At 43.5% G+C, this 26,420-nt stretch overlaps 6 non-coding genes across 6 annotated transcripts; 2 read left to right on the plus strand and 4 right to left on the minus strand.

Moving 5' to 3' along the window:
• Nucleotides 1–5,475: 5,475 nt before the first annotated feature.
• Nucleotides 5,476–5,547, minus strand: trnag-ucc (transfer RNA glycine (anticodon UCC)). The gene has a single exon. It is a non-coding gene; the product is annotated as a tRNA-Gly (tRNA).
• Nucleotides 5,548–13,527: 7,980 nt separating this feature from the next.
• On the plus strand, nucleotides 13,528–13,600 carry trnak-cuu (transfer RNA lysine (anticodon CUU)). Its single transcript has one exon. It is a non-coding gene; the product is annotated as a tRNA-Lys (tRNA).
• A 78-nt stretch (nucleotides 13,601–13,678) lies between these two features.
• On the plus strand, nucleotides 13,679–13,762 carry trnal-cag (transfer RNA leucine (anticodon CAG)). Its single transcript has one exon. It is a non-coding gene; the product is annotated as a tRNA-Leu (tRNA).
• Nucleotides 13,763–16,260: 2,498 nt separating this feature from the next.
• On the minus strand, nucleotides 16,261–16,333 carry trnav-gac (transfer RNA valine (anticodon GAC)). Its single transcript has one exon. It is a non-coding gene; the product is annotated as a tRNA-Val (tRNA).
• A 440-nt stretch (nucleotides 16,334–16,773) lies between these two features.
• trnan-auu (transfer RNA asparagine (anticodon AUU)) lies at nucleotides 16,774–16,847 on the minus strand. Its single transcript has one exon. It is a non-coding gene; the product is annotated as a tRNA-Asn (tRNA).
• A 6,417-nt stretch (nucleotides 16,848–23,264) lies between these two features.
• trnav-cac (transfer RNA valine (anticodon CAC)) lies at nucleotides 23,265–23,337 on the minus strand. Its single transcript has one exon. It is a non-coding gene; the product is annotated as a tRNA-Val (tRNA).
• Nucleotides 23,338–26,420: the final 3,083 nt, after the last annotated feature.

Genomic DNA, 26,420 nt, shown 5'->3' on the forward strand with positions numbered 1-26,420 from the left:
AATGCACGGTGCTCTCATTGTTTAAAATGCACGGTTCTCTCACTGTTTAAAATGCACGGTGCTCTCACAGTTTAAAATACAAGGTGCTCTCACAGTTTAAAATACAAGGTGCTCTCACAGTTTAAAATGCACGGTGCTCTCCAGTTCAAAATACAAGGTGCACTCACTGTTTAAAATGCACGGTGCTCTCACTGTTTAAAATACAAGGTGCTCTCACTGTTTAAAATGCACGGTGCTCTCACAGTTTAAAATACAAGGTGCACTCACGGTTTAAAATACAAGGTGCTCTCACTGTTTAAAATGCACGGTGCACTCAATGTTTATAATGCACGGTGCTCTCACTGTTTAAAATGCACGGTGCTCTCACTGTTTAAAATGCACGGTGCTCTCACTGTTCAAAATACAAGGTGCAATTGATGTTTAAAATGCTCGGTGCTCTCACTGTTTTAAATGCACGGTGCTCTTACTGTTCATAATGCATGGTGCTCTCACTGTTTAAAATGCACGGTGCTCTCACTGTTTAAAATGCACGGTGCACTTACTGATAAAAATGCACGTTGCTCTCACTGTTTAAAATACAAGGTGCTCTCACTGTTTAAAATGCACGGTGCTCTCACTGTTTATAATGCACGGTGCTCTCACTGTTTAAAATGCACGGTGATCTCACTGTTTAAAATACAAGGTGCACTCACAGTTTAAAATACAAGGTGCTCTCACTGTTTAAAATGCATGGTGCTCTCTCTGCCCATAATGCATGGTGCTCTCACTGTTTAAAATGCACGGTGCTCTCACTGTTTAAAATGCACGGTGCACTTACTGATAAAAATGCACGTTGCTCTCACTGTTTAAAATACAAGGTGCTCTCACTGTTTAAAATGCACGGTGCTCTCACTGTTTTAAATGCACGTTGCTCTCACTGTTTAAAATGCACGGTGCACTCAATGTTTATAATGCACAGTGCTCTCACTGTTTTACATGCACGGTACTCTCACTGTTTATAATGCACGGTGCTCTCACTGTTTAAAATGCATGGTGCTCTCTCTGCCCATAATGCATGGTGCTCTCACTGTTTAAAATACATGGTGCTCTCACTGTTTTAAATGCATGGTTCTCTCACGGTTTATAATGCATGGTGCTCTCACTGCTTATAATGCATGGAGCTCTCACTGTTTTTAATGCATGGTGCTCTCACAATTTATAATGCATGGTGCTCTCACAGTTTAAAATACAAGGTGCACTGTTTAAAATGCACGGTGCTCTCACAGTTCAAAATACAAGGTGCACTCACAGTTTAAAATACAAGGTGCACTCACAGTTTAAAATACAAGGTGCTCTCACTGTTTAAAATGCACGGTGCTCTCACTGTTTATAATGCACGGTGCTCTCACTGTTTAAAATGCACGGTGCTCTCACTGTTTGAAATGCATGGGGCTCTCACTCTTTATAATGCATGGTGCTCACACTGTTTTAAATGCATGGTGTTCTCACTGCTTACAATGCATGGTGCTCTCAATGTTTATAATGCATGTTGCTCTCACTCTTTATAATGCATGGTGCTCCCACTGTTTCTAATGCAAGGTGCTCTCACTGTTTATAATGCATATTGGTCTCACTGTTCATAATCAATGCTCCTCTCACTGTTTGTAATGCATGGTGCTCTCACTGTTTAAAATGCATTGGTCTCTCACTGTTGATAATGCATGGTCCTCTCACTGTTTAAAATGCATGGTGCTCTCACTGCTTATAATGCATGGCGCTCTCACTGTTTATAATGCATGGCGCTCTCACTGTTTATAATGCATGGCGCTCTCACTGTTTATAATGCATGGTGCTCTCACTGGTTGAAATGCATGGTCCTCTCACTGTTTAAAATGCATCGTGCTCTCACTGTCTATAATGCTTGGTATCTCACTGTTTATAATGCATGGTGCTCTCACTGTTTAATGTGCATAGTGCTCTCACTGCTTATAAGGCATGGTTCACTCACTGTATATAATGCATGGTGCTCTCACTGTTTATAATGCATGGTGCTCTCACTGTTTATAATGCACGTTGCTCTCACTGTTTATAATGCATGGTGCTCTCACTGTTTATAATACACGTTGCTCTCACTGTTTATCATGCATGTTGCTCTCACTGCATTCAATGCATTGTGCTCTCACTGTTTATCATGCATATTGCTCTCACTGCTTATAATGCACAGTGCTCTCACTGTTTATAATGCATGGTGATCTCACTGTTTATAATGCATTGTGCTCCTACTGTTTATAATCCATGGTGTTCTGACAGTTTATAATGCATGGTGCTCTCACTGTTTAATGTGCATAGTGCTCTCACTGCTTGCAATGCATGGTGCACTCACTGTATATAATGCATGGTGCTCTCACTGTTTATAATGCATGGTGCTCTCATTGTTTATCGTGCACGGTGCTCTCACTGTTTATCGTGCACAGTGCTCTCACTGTTTATCATGCGTGGTGCTCTCACTGTTTAAAATGCATGGTGCTCTCACTGTTTAAAATGCATGGTGCTCTCACTGTTTACAATGCATGGTGCTCTCTCTGCTTATAATGCATGGTGCTCTCACTGTTTAAAATGCATGGTGCTCTCACTGTTTACAATGCATGGTGCTCTCTCTGCTTATAATGCATGGTGCTCTCATTGTTTTAAATGCATGGTGCTCTCACTGTTTTAAATGCATCGTGGTCTCACTGTTCATAATCAATGATGCTCTCACTGTTTGCAATGCATGGTTCTCTCACTGTTTATAATGCATGGTGCTCTTACTGTTTATAATGCATGGTGCTCTCACTGTTTATAATGCATATTGGTCTCACTCTTCATAATCAATGCTGCTCTCACTGATTATAATGCATGGTGCTCTCACTGGTTATAATGCATGGTGCTCTCACTGTTTATAATGCATGTTGCTCTCACTGTTTATAATGCATGGTGCTCTCACTGTTTATAATGCATGGTGCTCTCACTGTTTATAATGCACGTTGCTCTCATTGTTTATAATGCATGGTGCTCTCACTGTTTATAATACACGTTGCTCTCACTGTTTATCATGCATGTTGCTCTCACTGCATTCAATGCATTGTGCTCTCACTGTTTATAATGCTTTGTGCTCTCACTGCTTATAATGCACAGTGCTCTCACTGTTTATAATGCATGGTGCTCTCACTGTTTATAATGCATTGTGCTCCTACTGTTTATAATGCATGGTGTTCTGACAGTTTATAATGCATGGTGCTCTCACTGTTTAATGTGCATGGTGCTCTCACTGTTTATAATGCACGTTGCTCTCATTGTTTATAATGCATGGTGCTCTCACTGTTTATAATACACGTTGCTCTCACTGTTTATAATGCTTTGTGCTCTCACTGCTTATAATGCACAGTGCTCTCACTGTTTATAATGCATGGTGCTCTCACTGTTTATAATGCATTGTGCTCCTACTGTTTATAATGCATGGTGTTCTGACAGTTTATAATGCATGGTGCTCTCACTGTTTAATGTGCATGGTGCTCTCACTGTTTATAATGCACGTTGCTCTCATTGTTTATAATGCATGGTGCTCTCACTGTTTATAATACACGTTGCTCTCACTGTTTATCATGCATGTTGCTCTCACTGCATTCAATGCATTGTGCTCTCACTGTTTATAATGCTTTGTGCTCTCACTGCTTATAATGCACAGTGCTCTCACTGTTTATAATGCATGGTGCTCTCACTGTTTATAATGCATTGTGCTCCTACTGTTTATAATGCATGGTGTTCTGACAGTTTGTAATGCATGGTGCTCTCACTGTTTAATGTGCATAGTGCTCTCACTGCTTGTAATGCATGGTGCACTCACTGTATATAATGCATGGTGCTCTCACTGTTTATAATGCATGGTGCTCTCACTGTTTATCGTGCACGGTGCTCTCACTGTTTATCGTGCATGGTGCTCTCACTGTTTATCATTCGTGGTGCTCTCACTGTTTAAAATGCATGGTGCTCTCACTGTTTACAATGCATGGTGCTCTCTCTGCTTCTAATGCATGGTGCTCTCACTGTTTATAATGCATGGTGCTCTCACTGTTTTAAATACACGGTGCTCTCACTGTTTTAAATGCATCGTGGTCTCACTGTTCATAATCAATGCTGATCTCACTGTTTGCAATGCATGGTTCTCTCACTGTTTATAATGCATGGTTCTCTCACTGTTTATAATGCATGGTGCTCTCACTGTATAAAATGCATATTGGTCTCACTGTTCATAATCAATGCTGCTCTCACTGATTATAATGCATGGTGCTCTCACTGTTTATAATGCATGGTGCTCTCACTGTATAAAATGCATATTGGTCTCACTGTTCATAATCAATGCTGCTCTCACTGATTATAATGCATGGTGCTCTCACTGGTTATAATGCATGGTGCTCTCACTGTTTATAATGCATGTTGCTCTCACTGTTTATAATGCATGGTGCTCTCACTGTTTATAATGCACGGTGCTCTAACTGTTTAAAATGCATATTGGTCTCACTGTTCATAATCAATGCTGCTCTCACTGATTATAATGCATGGTGCTCTCACTGGTTATAATGCATGGTGCTCTCACTGTTTATAATGCATGTTGCTCTCACTGTTTATAATGCACGGTGCTCTCACTGTTTATAATGCACGGTGCTCTAACTGTTTAAAATGCATATTGGTATCACTGTTCATAATCAATGCTGCTCTCACTGTTTGTCATGCATGGTGCTCTCACTTTTTTAAATGCATGGTGCTCTCACTGATAACAATGCATGGTGCTCTCACTTTTATAATGCATGGTGCTCTCACTGTTTATAATGCATGGTCGTCCAACTCTTTATAATGCATGTTGCTCTCTTAAAATCTATCGATCTCAGCTTTGAATATAACTCAACGACTGAGCATCCACAGCCCTCTGGGGTGCAGAGAATTCCAAAGATTCACAATCCTTTGAGTGAAGAAATGTTTCCTCATGTCGGTCCTAAATGGCCGACCCCTTATCTTGAGACTATGAGCTCTAGTTCTTGACTCTCCAGCCAGGGGAATCAGACTCTCAGCATCTACCCTGTCAAGCCGTCTAAGAATTTTATACATTTCAATGCGATCACCTCTCATTCTTCTAAACTCCACCAGATATTGGCCAATTTTACACAATATTTCCTCATACTACAATTGCAGTACGACCTCCTTACTCTTATATTCCAACACCCTGACAATAAAGGCGAACATATCATTTCCCTTCCTCACTCTCATTAGACCCTTGGTAACTCAGTATTTCCAGCATGTTTTTCCTCTTTTCCTTCTATAGGGAAAAGAAATGAAGGTTGAAAATATTTTACTATAATTACACCCGATTATGTTTTGGAAACAATATCCAACTGAACTGCATCAAATTCAATTATAAACTTAAGAGTTTCTGAAGGAAATAAACGAATAAGAACACTTAATTGCGACAGCCAGGAATCGAACCCGGGTCAACTGCTTGGAAGGCAGCTATGCTCACCGCTACACCACCATCGCTGAAAATAATCAACAATAAAATAGTTCCCAAACATCAGATCCTGAACAGACACTGCAGACTGTTGGATTTTGTTCTTCATTTTCACTGGTTTCTGACGGATCCTTTCTCGCTCTGTTGCAGTTCCTGTTTCCGCCCAGTAGATTTCACCAACCCCCAATCAATGGAAATTCCACACCAGCCAGTAATTCTTCACCTGATATCGGACTGAAGAGACAGTCGATACCTGCAATACTTGACCAGCTGGAAATACATTTTACCACAGCTCACATCAGCCATTGAGTAAAGTTAAATAATTCCATTAAATCATTACAGAGACCTGACCACCAACTGGACAGGAATGGCAGCTTAATATTCAAGTCTATAAGATCTTTAGAAAGGACAGGGAAATAGGGAAAGGAGAAGGAGCAGCAATATTACTAAAGGACAATATTACAGCAGTTCAAAGATAGAATATCAGTGAGGGTGAGCGGGCAGTGTAAACACTCTGAGAGAGACCCATCACAAGTGCCCCCACTGTAATCCTCCAGAATGTATGAGAAGGGCGAGTGCGGGAGGATTTCTTCATTCTTTGTGAAAGTGTTTGTGAGATTGTGGAAATGTCTGGAAGAGGAAAAACAGGCGGTAAAGCTCGGTCCAAGGCCAAGTCTCGCTCATCCCGGGCCGGACTGCAGTTCCCTGTTACCCGTGTTCACAGGCTCCTGCGGAAGGGGAACTATGCTGAACGTGTGGGTGCCGGAGCCCCGGTCTATCAGGCTGCTGTGCATCGAGTATCTGACGGCTGAAATCCTCGAGCTGCCCGGCAAAGCGGCCCGGGACAAACAAGAAGACCCGCATCATCCCCAGACAACTGCAGCTGGCCATCCGCAACGACGAGGAGCTCAACAAGCTGCTGGGACGGGTGACCATCGCTCAGGGTGTTGTCTGATATCCAGGCCGTGCTGATGCCGAAGAAAACCAGCATTGTGAGCTCCAAGAGCAAGTAAACCGGCCAAGGATTAATCTGATAACCCAAAGGACAGGACCAACCTTATTGAAATCTTTGAAGAAGGAACAGAAAGTGTAGACAAGTTTAATGCAGTAGATGTGATATATTTGGGTTTTCCGAAGGCCTTCTATAATGTACCACATTGTAGACTCATGGCTAAGTTCAGAGCACGTGGAGTCAGGTCAGTTGAGTACAAAATTGAAAGCCGAGAATAGAGGTTAAGGGTCGCTGCTCAGAGTGGCAAAACGTGGGAAGTGGAGTTCCAGGTGATGGGACCACTGTTCTTCACAATTTACATTAACGATTTGGATTCGGGAATTGGAAGTACAATTCCAAAATTTGTGGACGACACCAAATTGGGGGATTTAGTTAATACAAAGGAAGAATGCATCAAAATGCAAGAGGGCATTAATAAACTTGCAGAATGAAGAATCAGGAGGTCACACACTGCTTGGATAATAAGAGTCTAAACGGGATAGTGGAGCACAGGGATCTAGTGGTACAGATACACAAATTACTAAAAGTAACGACCCAGGTTAATCAGGTCATAAAAAGACAAATCAAACACTAGGATTCATTTCTAGAGGGATAGAGTTGAAAAGCAAAGAAGTTATGTTAAACTTGTACAGAACCTTGTTTAGACCAGACTTGGAATACTGCGAACAGGTCTCGTCTCCATATTATAGACATAGGGGCATTGGAGAAGGTGCAAACAAGATTCACAAGGATGATACCAGAAATGAGAGGATATTCTTATCAGGAAAGACTGAACAGACTGGATATCGTTTCACGAGAAAAGAGAAGGCTGAGGGTTGATCTGATCGAGGTTTTTAAGATAATGATAGGGTTTGTTCGGATAGATGTAGAGAAAATGTTTACACTTGTGGGGAGTCCAAAACTTCAGGTAATAAATATAAAATATTCACTAATAAATCAAATAGGGAATTCAGGAGAAATTGCTTTACCCAGAGAGTGGTTAGAATGTGGAACTTGCAACTACGAGGTTGTATCTGAGGCAAATAACAGAGGGACATTTAAGGGGAAGATAGATCAGCACATGAGGGAGAAAGGAATAGAAGGATATGCCGATAGGGTTAGATGAAGTAAGGAAGGAGGAGGCTCATCAGCAGCATAAACGCTGGCATAGATTAGTTGGGCCGAATGGCCTGTTTCTGTGCTGTAGGTTCAATGTAACTCGATGTAAAGGCTCTTTTCAGAGCCACCCTCTGTATCTGTGAAAGGACTGGTTACTGTCTGAAGGGAAACGCTAATATCATGCTCCCAGTGTGGCTTTGAGCTGCTTTTGTCTCGTTGTGGACGAGATGAGGAATTAATGGGACTGGAGTCGGGGCAGTGACCACAGTCCGTTACATTAAACGGTGACTTATAGAACCCAGCCCACACATCACCAGGTTTCTTGTATTTATTTAAACTACTTGCCATGCTGGGCTCGTAAAGAATCACCAGAACTGCTCGACTAACCTTTCTACATCTGTGGGATTCAGCGCTTCGCTCCGTTTCTGTTCTATTTTGTTGGATTATTTACATAACGCATCAAACTCACTGGGGAATCACTGAAATGTAACTCTGTACAGAAACAAATAACAGTGAATTGCCTGGTGCCCAGGAGATCAGGAACATGACTCGCCTTTCGTCCTGTTAACGAGTAAACCGTCTTGAGAGTCCACCGACCCGCTTTGGTTCCATATGGGGAATTAAACAGAGAAATCGGGAGGGGAGGAGACAGTCAGAGTGACAGAGCGGAGAGCGGCCTCTGATCTTCCAGCTCCACCTCCAGTTCTCTCCATCCGACAGTTTCAAACCGTTTATCGATAATAGAACCGAACCTCAGCGCTCCGCACAGACCCTGACAGACCCGGGCTTCATATTCAAGGATTCCCAAAACCCGAAGCTTTCAAATAAGCCCCGTTACAATGAGAAATCGTTAATATTCCTGCCTAAATACAGTCCATTCAATAACAAGTCAACTCGGCTCCTCCATTTCAGTCTGTTTCCTTGTTCTATCTCCCCACACATCCCCTCCCAGACGGGTTCAGCGTTTTACAAACACCTTACTCCAGTTTATTTGGAGAATCTCATGTGTTGGGGTTTGAGTTATGACGCGGAGTTTCTCCGCCAGTGTTACCGTCTCACAGAGACTCTCGCCTTGAATCTGTGAAAAGATTGTGACCATGAACTGGGACTGGAGCCAAACACATCCCCAGTTACAGTGAGGCCCGGCCCGGACATCTCATTCTCTCTATTTTATATCAGACAGTATCCCACTTTCATGTCCAGCAATAGAGAGAGAGAGAGACAGTATCAGTCTTACACTTCCGATCTGTGTCCAAATCACGCTCAATAGCAGTATCCGCCTTCATATACAGCACCAGAGAGAGAGAGAGGGAGGCAGACACGGTGATAGAGACAGAGAGAGCGGTGAGACACGGTGACAGACAGACGTTAACAGTATTTGTTCCGGACTGACCGGTAAAGTGCCGATTTATCCAGAAAGATCGCGTTGGAAAGACAGAAGATGCAATCCCATCTCTCACAGATATTGTACAAGGGTCAGAAACACTATTAATGCCACACTCAGGGACAGTACAGAGAGGGACAGAAACAATGGGCCACATTTAACCCTCTAATGCCTGTTGTACTATCTGCAGTTTTACAGCTCAGGGCTGTTCGATATTACTCTCAGTGATCTACAGTTTCACTCCGGTTACATTAATCTGCGACTGTTGCTGCCTGATATTAACCCTTCACGGTCCCAGAAAATACACCGACTCCCACTTTCCTCCCATGTTTCTCCAGGATTGGTTTGAGAAATCCTCTCCCAGTCACACATTATAGGGGCCATTAATGAAGAGAATCCATTGGCTGATTTCACAGCCGCTCACTTTATCTCTGAAAGGCTCTTTACCATCAAAAGACCCCGAGAGAAACAGCAGGGATGGAAACATCGAGTTTAATAGTTGGAGATTGTAAAGTCAGTCTGGATTCCAGCGTGAGGCACTGGTGGAATCCCATCTGTTTCCCATTCTGGTGCCTGTTCCTGCACTGCCTGTGGACCCCATTCCCTCTGACCTTTCCCCCAGCCCCACTTCCTTTGCTCAGACTCGGAAAAAATCCAATTGGGGAAAGTTTCCATCGATTTTTGGATTGGGAATTGTGGGCGCCATTCCCTCAGTGAGCGGAAGAAGATGGTTTAAAACAGCCGGGAATGGAGAGATCACGGCCCCCGGGGGGAAGGGAGCAAAGAGCAGCCTCGTTACAGCAGATCATCGCTTCGGGACCGTGTCCGCAGATGGGCTCAGACATCGGCATTGAGTCCGGGGGAAGGTCAGGGGGAGTCCGGGGGCTGTTTGTAAGAGGCGGAGTGGATCAGGAACTGGTCCCGGAACATGGAGTGAGAGGGGGGAAGGGAGAGGTCATTCTCGGGCTGTGTGTGGACAGGGTGTGTCCAGGGGAAGGGAGAGAGAATGGGAAGAACCTGCTATTAAAATCATTGCTGCTTTCTCTCCCCAAACCAGGAGTGAATGGTCCTGGTTTAGTTCCAGCCTCACCCTATTTATTGTGATTGGATAGTGAAGAGTGGAAACAGAGCCGGACAGTAAGGATGTGGGGAGTTATACAAAGAGCATCTATTGCAGGCATCAGGTGAGAAGTGTCAAGGACACATTTTAAACAGCGGCTGTTTGGTTTCGGTTGAACGGTTAGTCCCATGGGAGAGGGGATTAGAAACCTGACCTGTACAAAGGTCCCTGCCCCATCGGGTAGTCCCATTCATGGATCAGTGCAGGGGTTGGGCCGTGTCTGGATGTCATTAAATTGTTGTAAAACAGCCCAACACACCTGGTATGCAGAAGCTGAGTGCTGCAGTACTGCAGTGGAGTCAGACACTGACACTGTTTGTATCACTGGATTTCATTTGTGGATATTCAAAATGATCATTAACAGAGATATTAAACTGATCACTTCTGAATTTTCTCCCTCACATGTTCCTGAGTAACAAGAGATAATTTTCTTTCTCCAGGCAAACCCTTGAACGATCCAGAATAAATGTGATGCTTCCTCCACCCGAGGCAGAAGGAACAATGCAGCCAGCTCCTTCTCACACACAGTAAGTATAATATCACTCACAGAGCACAGAGACACAGACAGCTCATCAGTTCCACAGTCTCAGACAGCAGAAGTAGTCAGTCCCACACTGATCACAATTTCCAGAGACACATTTTCAATCCAACAGTCAAGCAGAGTAGGTGAGGCAGACACTGTTCCATTTCCCCCTAACTCAGTCCCGCTGACAGGTAGATACAAAAATCCCAGTCCAAAATCACACGCTCAGAGTGAAAGGCACTGTGTCAATCTCACAATAGAGCAACATTAGCTACGAATTAAATACCAGATAGAAATCACACATGGTACCCGATTCAAAGGTACAGAATGAATCCCAATAATGTACCCCGAGATTCAAATTGAATACTAGCCCAGAACTCTCACACACATGACTTTAATCCATGGAATATCCATTCGAAATGTGTATCATATGATACAAATTGCACACAAGTCCAAAACTCAGGCAGAGTATCAGATTGAGAAATATTGATAGATAGTAAACCTGAGAGACAAATTAGATACCTGTTCTGAATGAACTCGTAGAATGAGATTTAAAGATAGAGTATCAATTCTATTAGTGCAGACTGAGATACACATTACATACCAGTCCAAAAATCTCATACAATATTAGACTGAAAGATACGGTATCAATTCCATTTCTACAGACTGATCTACACATTACATACCAATTCAAAAATGTCACCTTATCAGTTTTAAAGATACATTATCATCCACAACAGTACTCACAGAGATACAGATTTAATAGTACTCCAAAAAGCACACAAATAATCTGGTTAAAACCTCCAGCATCAAATGGGAAAGTATGTCCATATTTACCAATTAAACAAGGAGTAAAACTATTTAAACATTGAGATATAAAAGCTGCAATATTGAACACCATAATTTAATCTGAGAGAATAATTACGTACAGATACAGAATGAATCTCACATTCAGAGACAGTACCAGAGACACACAGACACAGAATGACTCCAACTCTCACAGATGCAGAACGAATCCCAAACTCACACACAGTACAAGAGACTGACAGACACACAGTTAATCCCACACTCACACACAGTGCCAGAGACTGACAGGTACAGTATGAATCCCACACTAACATGCAGTATGAGTAACTGCATATATAGGATGAATTCAACTCCCACATACAGTACTGGAGACTGTATATACAGAATGAATCCCACAATCACATGCAGTATGAGTAACTGCATATATAGGATGAATTCAACTCCCACATACAGTACTTGAGACTGTATATACAGAATGAGTCCCACAGTCACATGGAGTACCAGAGATTGACAGATACCGAAAGAATCCCACACTAACACACAGTTTTATATAAAGAATTAATCACAAACTCTCACACACACTGCTGACAAGATACAGAATCAATTCCAAACTCACACACAGTATCAGAGAGTGACAAGATACAGAATGAATCCCACATTCACACACAGTACCAGAGACTGACAGATACAGAATAAATCCCACACTCACACACAGTACCAGAGACTGACAGATACAGAATGAATCCCACACTCACACACAGTACCAGAGACTGACAGATACAGAATGAATCCCACACTCACACACAGTACCAGAGACTGACAGATACAGAATGAATCCCACACTCACACACAGTACCAGAGACTGACAAATACAGAATGAATCCCACACTCACACACAGCACCAGAGTCTGACAGATACAGAATGAATCCCACATTCACACACAGTACCAGAGACTGACAGATACAGAATAAATCCCACACTCACACAGTACCAGAGACTGACAGATACAGAATGAATCCCACACTCACACACAGTACCAGAGACTGACAGATACAGAATAAATCCCACACTCACACACAGTACCAGAGACTGACAGATACAGAATGAATCCCACACTCACACACAGTGCCAGAGACTGACAGATACAGAATGAATCCCACACTCACACACAGTGCCAGAGACTGTCGCAGCATGAAATGGTCCTTATCAAAGTCACAAATGATACCCTAAGTGACTACCACCTTGAAAAACTAACCCTCCTCATCCTTCTCAAATACAATATCTCACCGTGCTCTTATGCTGTTAGACTAGTTTCCTCTCTCTGCTCTTATTTGCAATGTGTTGCTTTTCTGCCTGACAACACTTGGTATCATCGTATTATGTTAGTCCACAAGAGGAGATCATTCGGCCCATCGTGCCTGTGCTGGGTCAAACACACGTATTCGTTCAAAATTCATTCAGAGATAGATTGAGTGCTTTGTTATCAGAAAATTGCCTGAACCCCCACAGTCTACAGTTTTCCTCCTCGCTATCAACGACACGGTCAATTTTTGTGTCACCGGCAAATTTCTTAATCATGCCCCCGACGTTTAAGTCCAAATTGTTAATGTATACCACAAAAAGCATAGGACCAAGTACGGAGCCCTGCAGCACCCAACTGGAAACAGTCTTCCAGCCACAAAAAACACCCGTCGACCATTACCCTTTGCTTCCTGCCACTGAGCCAATTTTGGCTCCAATAAGCCACATTCCCTTGGATCCTATGGGCCTTTACTTTTTTGACCAATCTGCCATGTGGGAATTTTTCAAAAGCCTTGCGAAAATCCATGTAGACTACATCAATTGCGCCACCCTCATCGATCCTCCTTGTCACCTCCTCGAAAAATTCAATCAGGTTAGTCAGACACGACCTCCACTTAAAAAATCCATGCTGACTGTCCTTGATTCGTCCGTGCCTTTCGGAGTGACAGTTGATCCTGTCACTCAGAATTGATTCCAATAATTTGAAATGGAGTCTTTCTCCTGCTTGCTGCAATAATAGATAAGGCGGTGATGTACCATCAGGCCCGGCTAGCTCAGTCGGTAGAGCATGAGACTCTTAATCTCAGGGTCGTGTGTTCGAGCCCCACGTTGGGCGAGTATCATTTAAAACTTTTATGTTGCGTTCACTGGCCAACGGTGCAGAATTGATGCATAATGAAACGTTAAATTTGTAGTCAGGATGGCCGAGCGGTCTAAGGCGCTGCGTTCAGGTCGCAATCTCTTCCGGTAGGCGTGGGTTCGAATCCCTCTTCTGACATTGCTTATTTTTACGAAGACGTGAAAATATTTTATTTGTGGATTGGGCTGCAGCTGATTTTTAGACCAAGTTGATTTGCTCCTCCCACAAAAGCAACTGGCTTTTTCATGGAAATGTGACTTGAGAAGTTTCAAACGGTGATATGTTTGACATATTGATGACCTGGACAAAGAAATAGAACAGCAGTGGGAAACATTTAAAACGGTGATAAATAGAGTCCAGGAGAAATATATCCCACTAAAAAGCAAGAACAAACTAGCCAGAAATGACACACCAGGGATGAATAAAGAAACAAGGGCAAAATTTAAACTGAAGAAAAGGGCACACACTAGCCAATAAAGGAGAGAGGGGAATGTGATAAGACTGGGAAAGAAGTCTGAAGATCTATTGGAAAGGCAAAAAAGGAATATCAAAAAAAGCAAAGTATTCGAGACACATCAACAGCCAAAGAAAATTTAGGATAGGAATATTTGCACGAAGTGATTTTTAGGTAGTCGCCTTTAAATGTTTCAAAGGCGACTGCGAATTTATGATCGTCTGGCCATTTCACCAGCCGTGTTGAAAACAAAACATGTCTCTTAAGGGGAGTCTATAACGAGGGGGCATAGATTTAAGGTGAGAGGGGAGAGATACAAAAGGGTCCAGAGGGGCAATTTTTTCACTCAAAGGGTGGTGAGTGTCTGGAACGAGCTGCCAGAGGCAGTAGTAGAGGCGGGTACAATTTTGTCTTTTAAAAAGCATTTGGACAGTTACATGGGTAAGATGGGTATAGAGGGATATGGGCCAAGTGCAGGCAATTGGGACTAGCTTAGTGGTATAAACTGGGCGACATGGACATGTTGGGCCGAAGGGCCTGTTTCCATGTTGTAACTTCTATGATTCTATGATTCTATGATAATAGGGCCACTAAGGGAGACACACGACAAACTCACAGGCAATGACAGCGAAATGGCAGAAATATTAAATAATCACTTTGCTTCAGTATTTACCAGGGAGACTCGTATTGTGGGCATGACAGTAGAAGAAGAGATCAAAAAGATATGTAAAGACATTTAAGATCGAAAGGGGGGAGATAATTGATAAACTAATCAATCTTAGAGAGGAAATTTCCTGTTAGGTGCCTAACCAGAGTTTCAAACCGCTCAGCCACGCTAATTTCCGTATTACTGTTCAGGAGCTTATTTCACAGGGACACGATTACTGCGCTCCATTTAGGGAGGCTCAGTGAAAGGCGGAAATTGATCTATTAATAGAATCATAGAATAAGATAGCGCCATTCAGCCCATCGTGCCAGTGTCAGCTCTCTGAAAGAGCTGTCCAGTTCGTCCCACTCGCCTGCTGTTTCCCCATAACCCTGAAAAAGTTTGATCCAAGCGTTTATCCAATTCCCTTTTGAAAACTGTGAGTTGAGAAAAACAATATTGAAAGGGGTGCTGGGGTCTCTGCAGCGTCGATGTAGAGTGTGTGATGATTGAAGTTATCAAGATGGTTGCTTTACACATGGTATGATGTGCAATCATCCTGAAAAATCATCAATATCCAATACAAATTGAATTGCAAACCTGACGGACAAACACTGGAAAACAAGTCACGAGTGAACGCAAATCATCTCGGACCCGTTTTTAGCCTCACGGCACTTCAAATAAAGTGAAATAACTTTGCATTGAAAATATTTGGAACTTGCATCTGTGCCTTTATCTGTTCCATTTCTTAAAGTTGCTGGTGTCTGATGATGGACACGCCTCTGCTCCCTCTATTGAACAAGAAAGGAGGTGTTTGACGTTGACGGGACCTGTTGGTTCTGAGCTCATCCTTTGCATTGAGTGGGTTCGCGTCCTTTAAACGGCGTCAACTTTAGCCCAGCGGTGAACTTCGCAACAAACAAGTTCATCACCGTCTCACCGCGGGCACTGACTGACACGTTTATCGTTATTTCTTTCAGACCGAAATAAATAGGAACCGTGATTTTAAATTTGCACGAAGTGATTTTTAGGTAGTCGCCTTTAAATGTTTCAAAGGCGACTGCGAATTTATGATCGTCTGGCCATTTCACCAGCCGTGTTGAAAACAAAACATGTCTCTAACTTTCGCGTCTTTTTTCGAAAGGCAAAAAACATATTTCCCATGACCTCTGAAGGATGGACAAGTACATTTCAGAAAGCTGAAGCAAGTTCACCAGCCTTTTAATCCGGAGTCAGACCTTTGCGCCACGCACTCTGAAGACAGGCTCCTGGATGTTATTATATTTTTTGAATGTTTCTCAAACACCGTTTCATATATTGGTTGAATGGATGAGGCTTATCAAATCTCCGCCAGATCCCACCGGTAATGAGACAGCATTGGAAGCAGCCTTCACCCCCAATATCACGCTGGCATTCATCGCCTGCTCTCAGCGGACTCCAATAACAGGGCTTGGAGATGTGGACTTTGTTCACATTTAATCAGCAATGTGAATCGTTCAATATTTAATCATTTTTAATGGGGACAACGTTTCAAAATATTTCCGCCCGGTTTCGAACCGGGGACTTTTCGCGTGTCAGGCGAACGTGATCACCACTACACTACGGAAACCTGACACCTCCAACCTCGTGATAGGGATATAACCCCTGAGCCAAACTAATTTCCGTATTACTGTCCAGGAGCTCATTTCACAGGGATCCATTTACTGCACTGTATTTAGGAAGGCTGCAGAGAAGGATCGGTGGAGATGGTCAGGCAGGGAATCCCAGAGCATCGCGCCCACACAAACATTTCACTGTTTTTTTTTCATGTGCCTGATATCCGACCGCAGTGTAAATTATGGCGAATCAGGCATGCCTAGATGACATTGTTCACAGAGTGTTTTCTTGCAGCCAAATCACACATTAGAAAACTTGAAATGAGATGAAGAGATCGGAGCCATTTAAAGTGCTCCCAGTTACTGCAGATCAGGAATTGAAACCTGGCACCGGCTTCAGTGCTATCAGAATGAGGCAATGAATCCGAAAGTGGGACGAAAAAGGTGCAATTTTCGTCCCTGGGTGGGCTCGAACCACCAACCTTTCGGTTAATAGCCGAACGTGCTAACCGATTGCGCCACAGAGACCGTCTGGTCCTTTTTCTTGCAAGATACACTAAAGCAGCGTGTCACCGAGCCAAAGTTACATGTTGCAGCCACAGAAATGCAATTGTCCACTATCAGTGTTACTTTTCCAGAAATAAAGGATGGGACATTGTTTGTGGAAACATGGAAACGGTCTGGTCTCGCTCACAGCATCGATATCACCGACAACCAGCTCTCCTGCAACCGGCGTGCCCACCGGTGCTTTGTCTGTTAGTTAGTTGCACTGTGGGAGATCCTTCGCCACACTGACTGCAGCGGTTTAAAAAGCCGGCTCACCACCACCTTCTCAAGGGCTTTTTGGGATGGGCAATAAATGCCGGCCTCGCCAGCGACGCCCACATCCCATGAACGAATAAAAAGAAAATATTCTGAGCGTCCTGATGCTGATGTCAGGTTTTGATCCCTGATCTGTAGTAACTGGGAGCTGAAATATTAATTGTACCGAATGCAAACACTCCCTGATATATTTAACACTCTTACATGCCTTCCCTGCTGGCCTCGTCGTTCGGCTTCGGTGTTTTCATCACGGCGGCCTGGGTTGGGAATATGCTGTTACAAAAAAGAATTGCCAATTTTGTCGAATCACAGCAAACTTACGGCACAAAAGCAAGCCATTCGGCCCATCCTGTCCGCACCGGCCGGAAATGAGCTACCCAGCCGAATGCCACTTTCCAGCACTCGGTCTTTAACCTTGTAGGTTACGCCACTTCAAGTGCATATCCAAGTATTTTTTTAAATGTCACGAGGGATTCTGCCTCGACCACCCAGTCAGGCAGTGAGTTCCAGACCCCTACCACCCTCTGGGTGAAAAAAATTCTCCTCAGCTCCCCTTAAATCCTTCCACCAATCATTTAAAATCTATGCCTCCAAGTTATTAACCTCCCTGCTAAGGTAAATAGGTCCTTCGCCTCCACTCTGTCTGGGCCCTTCATAATTTTGTACACCTCAATTAAATCACCACTCAGCCTCCTCTGTTCCAAAGAAAACAACCCCAGCCTATCCAATCTTTCCTCACAGCCAAAATTCTCCAGCCATGGCAACCTCCTCGTAAATCTCCTCTGTACCCTCTCTAGTGCAATCGCAGCTTTTTTGACCAGTCTGTCATTTGGGACCTTGTAAAAGCCTTGCTAAAATCCATGTAGACGACATCAAAGTACTCCAGGTGTGTTCTCACCAAAGCCCTATTTAATTGCAGCAAGACTTCCTTACTCTTATACTCCAACCTCCTTTCAAAAAGGGCAACATACCATTTTTCTTCCTAATTGATTGCTGTTCCTGCATGTTAACTTTCTGTGAATTGTTTACAAGTTCACCAAACTCCCTCTGAATACCGACATTTATTGGACTCTCACCTTTTAAAAAATATTCTGCTTTTCTATTCTTCCTACCAAAGTGGACAATTTCACATTTTCCCACTTTATCCTCCAACTGCCACCTTCTTACCCAATCACTTAACCTGTCCACCTCCCTTTGCGTCCTCCTCACGGCTTACTTTCCAACCGACCTTTGTATCATCAGCAAACTTAGATACATTGCACTCGGTCCCCTCATCTCAGTCATTAATATAGATTGTAAACAGCAATTGCAACTTAAATTGTCCGCCCAGGATCGAAAGCAGGGCCGTTCGCGTGTAAAGCGAACTGGTAACCGCTGCTGACTTATACTGGGCAGAGGGGAACTGACCAGTCACCTCTCTCTGCTCTGATTGGGACATTTTTACTTCTCTTTAAACAACATCTCTCCTGTCCCACACTAAAATCATGGACCAGAATCATAGACTATTACAGCACAGAAGGAGGCCATTCGGCCGTGTTGCCGTGCCTACTCTTTGAAAGAGCTGTCCAATTTAGTCCAAAAAAACCAGCCTTTTCCCCGTAACCTTGCAAATCAGTTCTCTTCAAGTACCTGTCCAATTGCCTTTTGAAAGTTCCTATGAAAGCTGCTTCCACCACCCTTTCAGGGAGTGGCTACCAGATCGGAACAACCCTCTGTGTGAAAAAAAAAATTTCCTCATTTCCCCTCTAGTCCTAAAAGCTCACAATCCTTCTCCACGGATGCCTTTTTACAAACATTTCATTCATCAAAACCAAACAAGATACTCTGGAAAATGTCTTCATTTTCAAGTAATTAATGTTCCGAAGGAGCTCCCTAATTTCCCTCCCCTTTATGAATCAGATCATTCTCATCCGGATCTTTTTCCACATGAACCGGCCTCCCCTCCCAGGGGCTGAGTTCAGAATCTTCGAAGGATACAGCTCAGAAGCAGGCCATTCGGGCCATCGCGCCCGTGCCTTATCCAACAAACCATGTACCAGATTCTCCTGAATTCCAGGGTGTGGAACGAAAGCGAACAACAAAAGCCCTGACATTCGACCGTGGAGGTACAGGCAATTCTGTGACAAACCGGTTTGTCTTTTTCCCGGTTTTTCCCTGTCTATCTGACTGCGTTTATCTCTGTGCGTGTGGAGCTGCAGGCTGATTTTGAATTCATAAGTGTGTTTGTGTATGTTTCGTGCAATAAATAAATGAGGGAATCAGACGCTTCTCTCCCTGACACTGGGGAACTAGTGAGGCAGAATTCAGAGCAGGGTTCTGTTTATTGTGAAAAAGGGAATGCAATATGAATTCCGGAATTATTCAGAATTCTACCAGCGCTAAAACCAAATGCGACCCCCGCCGTGATTTAAATACGCAGCTTTCTGATTTAGATTCAGACGCGCTAACGTTGCGCTACGAGGTCTGATGGTAGCGATCGGGTTATTTACCTTTATGAAAGTTTCTCATGCACCATTTCATTTATTTCAGATTTCCAAATCCCCTCCCACTCCCACCGGGTATCAGGCAGCCACAGAAGCAGCCTTCACCTGTCCGCGGCAGCATGACTGCAGCAAATCCAATGACACACACCCGGCACCCAGAATCATCACATCACAGGAAAGGAACTGCTCAAAATACATAACAGGACGGGCAGCATCTGAAAAAACGCTGAGACTTTCGGTGTTTGGACTTTGTTCAGGACTGCTAACAGGACGGTGTGAAAATTTAAACTATGGATGTGTATAAATGGATGTCATGCTTCTTTATAAATTGAGTGTTTAAGTTATGTGTGCCATTTATAAATTTATTTTGATTATTTTTACAATATGATATATCTTGTTATAAATATATATGATTGCACATGTGACACTTATAAATACATTTGGGTGTAACTGCTTGGTGGTTATCATTATAGCTCTGTGTATCTGTGTTATGTATTTGTGTGTAATGAAAAGTAAGACATAGAGAAATAAATATCCAGAAAATACATTTACAATATATACCCCACAAAAAAGGAATTACTAAAAGATATATCTAAATAGATTTGTAAGCAGCAGTCATGAAATGCATTTACATCTTACAAATCAGAAATATATTTTCAATCTAACACGGCTGCAGCCCAATATATTTATAACCATCTGTTGACAATGTATAAGTCGGGTTTATGGTTATCGAGTGGTTAGAATTCGGCGCTTTCAGCACTATGGCCCGGGTTTGATTCCCGGTCAGCGCATTTGTTTTTACAAAACAGTTCACTTAATTACGCAAAATTATACAAGTCTCTTAGATGATTCTTTCAATTACCATTAATAAACCCACAACTTTCTGGTTCACACTGAACGAAATGCTAACAAGTTTGCCGAGTAAATGTCGAAACGACGCGAACTTCTCTGACTTTCATCCCTTCTCATTTTACGCACTTTATTTTTGGAGTCTGCTTCAAAGTGTTCAGTGGTGATGAGACGAGGAATCTGGTGCAGCCGTTGTTGAATGTGAAAGGATTGCAGCCCAATTTACACGAGAGAAAGCTCGTGCCTGGAGGTTTGTGAGGAGCAAGTTCCAGCAAATTGTTTCTGTCCCGGGATTAAACCGGGAGTTTTTCGCGTGTGACGCCAACATGATAACCATTACACCACGAAAACATCTATTTAGTCCAGCCCAGGTCAGATGGAAGTGTTAAGGGAGAAAGTGAACTGCTGACTCCCACTTCTGGGGGATGTCCCAAAGCGCTTCATAGAGGTGTAATCAAAAACATGGAATCATGGAATCGCAGGAGTCCATTCGGCCCATCGTGCGTTGGCCAGCTCTTTAAAATAAATGGTGCAATTTTAAAGGGGGTGCAGGAACAGAGAGACCTGAGGGTATACGTACACAAATCTTTGAAGGTGGCAGGACAAGTTGAAGAGATTGTAAACGAAAACGTATTCGGAATCGTTGACTTTATTAATAGAGGCGTAGAGTACAAAAGCAAGGAACTTATGCTGAACCTTTATAAATCACTGGTTAGACCCCAGCTGGCCATCACACAATTCTGCCCACCACACTTTAGGAAGGATGTCAAGGCCTTGGAGAGGGTGCAGAGGTGATTTACTAGAATGGTTCCAGGGATGAGGGATTGCAGTGAGGTGGAGAGACTGGAGAAGCTGGGGTTGTTCTCCTTAGAGCAGAGACGGTTAAGGGGAGATTTAACAGGGGTCTTCAAAATCATGAACGGTTTTGATAGAATAAATAAGGAGAAACTATTTCCAGTGGCAGAAAGGATGGTGACCAGAGGACACAGATTTAAGGTAATTGGCAACAGAGGTGAGATGAGGAGAATGTTTTTACGCAGCGAGTTGTCATGATCTGGAATGCACTGCCTGAAAGGGTGGTGGAAACAGATTCAATAATAACATTCAAAGGGGAACTGGATAAATACTTGAAGGGGAAAATTTTGCAGGGCTATGGGGAAAGGGAAGGGGAGCGGGTCTAATTGGATAGCTCTTTCAAAGAGTTGGCGCAGGCACGATGGGCCGAATGGCCTCCTTCTGTGATGTTTCCATGCTGAGATTCTATGTTATGGAGGATTTTCTGATGTAGTGGATATTCGGGGCAGAGGACCAAGTGGGGATTGAGCTCGACGGCAAGTGTATACAGTTCGTTCAAAGGACTGAAGCCGATGGATTCATTCTTCCCGTCGTTTAGCAGCAGGAAATTACTCGGCCATGCAGGCGACTTTTTTTGTCTTCATTCATGGGATGTGGGTGTCAATGGCAAGGTCAGCATTTATTGCCCATCCCTAATTGCTCTTGAGAAGGTGCTGGTGAGTCGCCTTCGTGAACTGCACCTTTCATTGACTGTGTCATTGACATTTTCTGGATAGAGAGAAACTATTTCCGCTGGTTGGGGATTCTAGGACTTGGGGGCACAGTCCAAAAATTAGAGCTACATCTTTCAGGAGTGAGATTTGAAAACATTTCCACACACAAAGGATGGAACAAGTTTGGAACTCTCTTTCCCTAACGGCAATTGATGTTTGCTTAATTGCAAATTTTAAATCTGAGATCGATAGCTTTTTGCCAAAAGAACGTATGAAGGGATAAGGGCCAAAGGCAGGTATATGGAGTTCGATCACAGTTCAGCCATGATCTTATCAAATGGCGGAGCGGACTCGAGGGGCTGAATGGCCTACTCTAATTCCGATGGTACATTTCTCCAAGTGTCTGCTCTCTCCATAGTTGCGACCTTGTGTTTAAAGCATATTTTCGTTTAAAGGTTGGTTTAGGGATGAGCCGGTGGGCGTCAAAACGTGCCGTGGATCGAGACCGGGTTGGTTATTGCGGGAAGAGCAAATCAACTGGGCCGAAAAATCAACTGCAGCTCAAGCAAGAAATAAAATAGGAGTCAAAGTAACCAATGTCGGAAGTGGGAAGGAGACTGCGACCTGAAAGCAGTGCCTTAGACCGCTCGGCCATCCTGACGGATAAATAGCACTTTGCCTCGCCACCCTTTCCACATTGAGACCCCCCCGGAGAAAGGTTCATTCACTCGAGTGCTTGGTGATATAAATGATGCTGGAAAGGCTCGGTGAGCGGGATGCCACCTCCCCGGGTTTTCCTGAGCCTATTGTACTTTATTCCTATTTAATGACGGGAATATTCGCAATCAGTAGCCAAAAAGGATTAAAAGCTGAATCACAGAGAAATGGAAATCCTCGTTAAATCTGATAATGCTGTAAGTAAAACTCGCTGGTGGTCCAGTGGTTAAGATTCGCCGCTTTTACCACTGCGGCCGGGGTGCGATTTCCAGCCAGAAGAGCAACTTTTGAACACTTGTTATATTGGAGAAAAAAAAAACAATATTTTTGTTATTCACCATTAATTAACCGATAACGTTATTTTGCAGAATGAAAGGCCACTGAGGGATGTTGGAAAAGTTTAATAATGTCTTTTGTGCGATGAACTTTTTATTCCTTCTCATTTTACACACTGTATTTTGAAGGGCTCCGTTTAAAATGTTCAGTGCTCGTGAGACCACGAATTTGTGTCGAACTGAACAAAACAGGCTCTTTCACAGAGGACAGAAAAATCTGCCCCAAAATAATGTTCCCGCCCGGGATTGAACCGGGAACCTTTCGCGTGTGAGGCGAACGTGATAACCACTACACTACGGAAACCTCTGATCTGGTTACCAGCCAGAAGTTAGAATGACTGTATTGATTCTCATTCATAACGATTCACTTGATCGAAGTTGCACAAGTCACAAAAGAAAAATGTTCATTTCAAAATTATTAAACTCCCAAATGTGGCCTGTCTTGTTTGGACAGGGGTTGACCCTGACGTCACAGCCTCAACAAAGCATTTTCTCAACATTTCCATTGGGAACAGGAGGAGGTCATTCAGCCCATTGAACCTGTTCCGCCCTTCAATTAGATCAGAGATGATCTGAACCTCAAATCAATTTATCCGCCTTTGCTCGCTATCCCTCGATACCCTTACCCAACAAAAATCTATCGATCTCAGTCTTGAAAGCTTCAATTGACCCCCAGCATCCACAGCCTTTTGGGGGACAGAGTTCCAGACTTCTACTGCCCTTTGTGTAAAAAAGTGCTTCCTGATTTCGAACCTGAATAGCATGGTTCTAATTTTAAGATTATGTCCCCCTCGTTCTTGATTCCCCAGAGGAAATTGATTCTCTCTCTCTATTCTATCGAATAATTTGAACATGTTAAACACCTCGCTCAGACCGCCCCTCAATCTTCGATACTCGAGGGAAGACGAGCCCAATCTATGCAGCCTGTCCTCATAATTCAAACTTTTTAGCCCCGGTAACATTCTGGTGAATCTGCTCTGCAACCCCTCCAAGGCCAATCTATCCTTCCTGAGGTGCAGTGTCCAAAACTGAACGCAGTTACTCCAGACGCAGTCCAACCAGAGCTTTATATAACTGGAACATAACTTCCACTTCTTGATATTCCAGCCCCCTGAGATAAAGGCTAACGCTCCGTTAGCCTTTTAAATTATTTTTGGACCCGTCCGTTAGCTTTTACTGATTTATGTAAATGAACCGTTAATTCTCTCTGCTTCTCCACAGTTCCGAGCTTCTTACCATTTGGTAAATATCCTGACCATCGGTCCAAAGTGGATTACCCCGCATTGAACTCCATCTGCCATAGTTTCTCCCACTCACTTAATCTATCAATGTCCCTTTGCAACTTTTCACTCGCATCCACACTGCTTACTGTACCACCCAACTTAGTGTCATCAGCAAACTTGGATATACGACTCTCTGTTCCTTCATCTAAGTCATTGATAAATATGGTGACAAGCTGAGACCCCAGTTACAGATCCCTGGGGGACACCACTAGTCGCATCCTGCCAATTGGAGTATGTACCCATTATCCCTACTCTCTGTCTCCCATCTCCGAACCAATTATCTACCCATGTCAATACATTGCCTCAAGATCCATGTGTTTTCATTTTTGCCAATAGTCTCATGTGTGGAACCTTATCAAATGCCTGCCGGAATTCCATACAAGTAATATCATAGGAAGATAGGAACAGGAGTAGGCCATTCAGCCCCTCGTTCCTGCTCTGCCATTTGATCAGATCATGGCTGATCTGTGATCTAACTCCATATACCCGCCTTTGGCCCATATCCCTTAATACCTTTCATTGCCAAAAAGCTATCTATCTCAGATCTAAATTTAGCAACTGAGCTAGTATCAATTGCCGTTTGTAGAAGAGAGTTTCAAACTTCTACGACCCTTTGTGTGTAGAAATGTTTTCCAATCTCGCTCCTGAAAGGTCCGGCTCTAATTTTTAGACAAAATGGTGGCAAGTTCGCGGGACATCTTGGACAAAATGGCGGCAAGTCCTTCACGGCTGCTGCACAGGGAAAGGAGGAGGCCATTCAGCCCATCAAGCCCGTTTCATCGTTACTGAAGGCCGATCATCCCCTCAAGCCTGTTACATAGAATCAAGAAGAGGCCATTCAGCCCATCGAGCCTGTTATACAGGAACTGAAGGCCATTCAGCCCTTCGAGCCTGTTATAGAATCATAGAAGTTACAACATGGAAACAGGCCCTTCGGCCCAAAATGTCCATGTCGCCCAGTTTATACCACTAAGCTAGTCCCAATTGCCTGCACTTGGCCCATATCCCTCGATACCCATCTTCCCCATGTAACTGTCCAAATGCTTTTTAAAAGACAAAATTGTACCCGCCTCTACTACTGCCTCTGGCAGCTCGTTCCAGACACTCACCACCCTTTGAGTGAAAAAATTGCCCCTCTGGATCCTTTTGTATCTCTCCCCTCTCACCTTAAATCTGTGCCCCCTCGTTATAGACTCCCCTACCTTTGGGAAAAGATTTTGACTATCGACCTTATCTATGCCCCTCATTATTTTATAGACTTCTATAAGATCACCCCTTAACCTCCTACTCTCCAGGGAATAAAGTTCCAGTCTGTCTAACCTCTCCCTGTAAGTCAAACCATCAAGTCCCGGTAGCATCCTAGTAAATCTTTTCTGCACTCTTTCTAGTTTAATAATATCCTTTCTATAATAGGGTGACCAGAACTGTACACAGTACTCCAAGTGTGGCCTCACCAATGCCCTGTACAACTTCAACAAGACATCCCAACTCCTGCATTCAATGTTCTGACCAATGAAACCAAGCATGCTGAATGCCTTCTTCACCACCCTATCCACCTGTGACTCCACTTTCAAGGAGCTATGAATCTGTACTCCTAGATCTCTTTGTTCTATAACTCTCCCCAACGCCCTACCATTAACGGAGTAGGTCCTGGCCCGATTCGATCTACCAAAATGCATCACCTCACATTTATCTAAATTAAACTCCATCTGCCATTCATCGGCCCACTGGCCCAATTGATCAAGATCCCGTTGCAATCCTAGATAACCTTCTTCACTGTCCACAATGCCACCAATCTTGGTGTCGTCTGCAAACTTACTAACCATGCCTCCTAAATTCTCATCCAAATCATTAATATAAATAACAAATAACAGCGGACCCAGCACCGATCCCTGAGGCACACCGCTGGACACAGGCATCCAGTTTGAAAAACAACCCTCGACAACCACCCTCTGTCTTCTGTCGTCAAGCCAATTTTGTATCCAATTGGCTACCTCACCTTGGATCCCATGAGATTTAACCTTATGTAACAACCTACCATGCGGTACCTTGTCAAATGCTTTGCTGAAGTCCATGTAGACCACGTCTACTGCACAGCCCTCAT

The sequence above is a fragment of the Heptranchias perlo genome, unplaced genomic scaffold (genome assembly GCF_035084215.1).
Source record: "Heptranchias perlo isolate sHepPer1 unplaced genomic scaffold, sHepPer1.hap1 HAP1_SCAFFOLD_59, whole genome shotgun sequence".
Classification (NCBI taxonomy): domain Eukaryota; kingdom Metazoa; phylum Chordata; class Chondrichthyes; order Hexanchiformes; family Hexanchidae; genus Heptranchias; species Heptranchias perlo.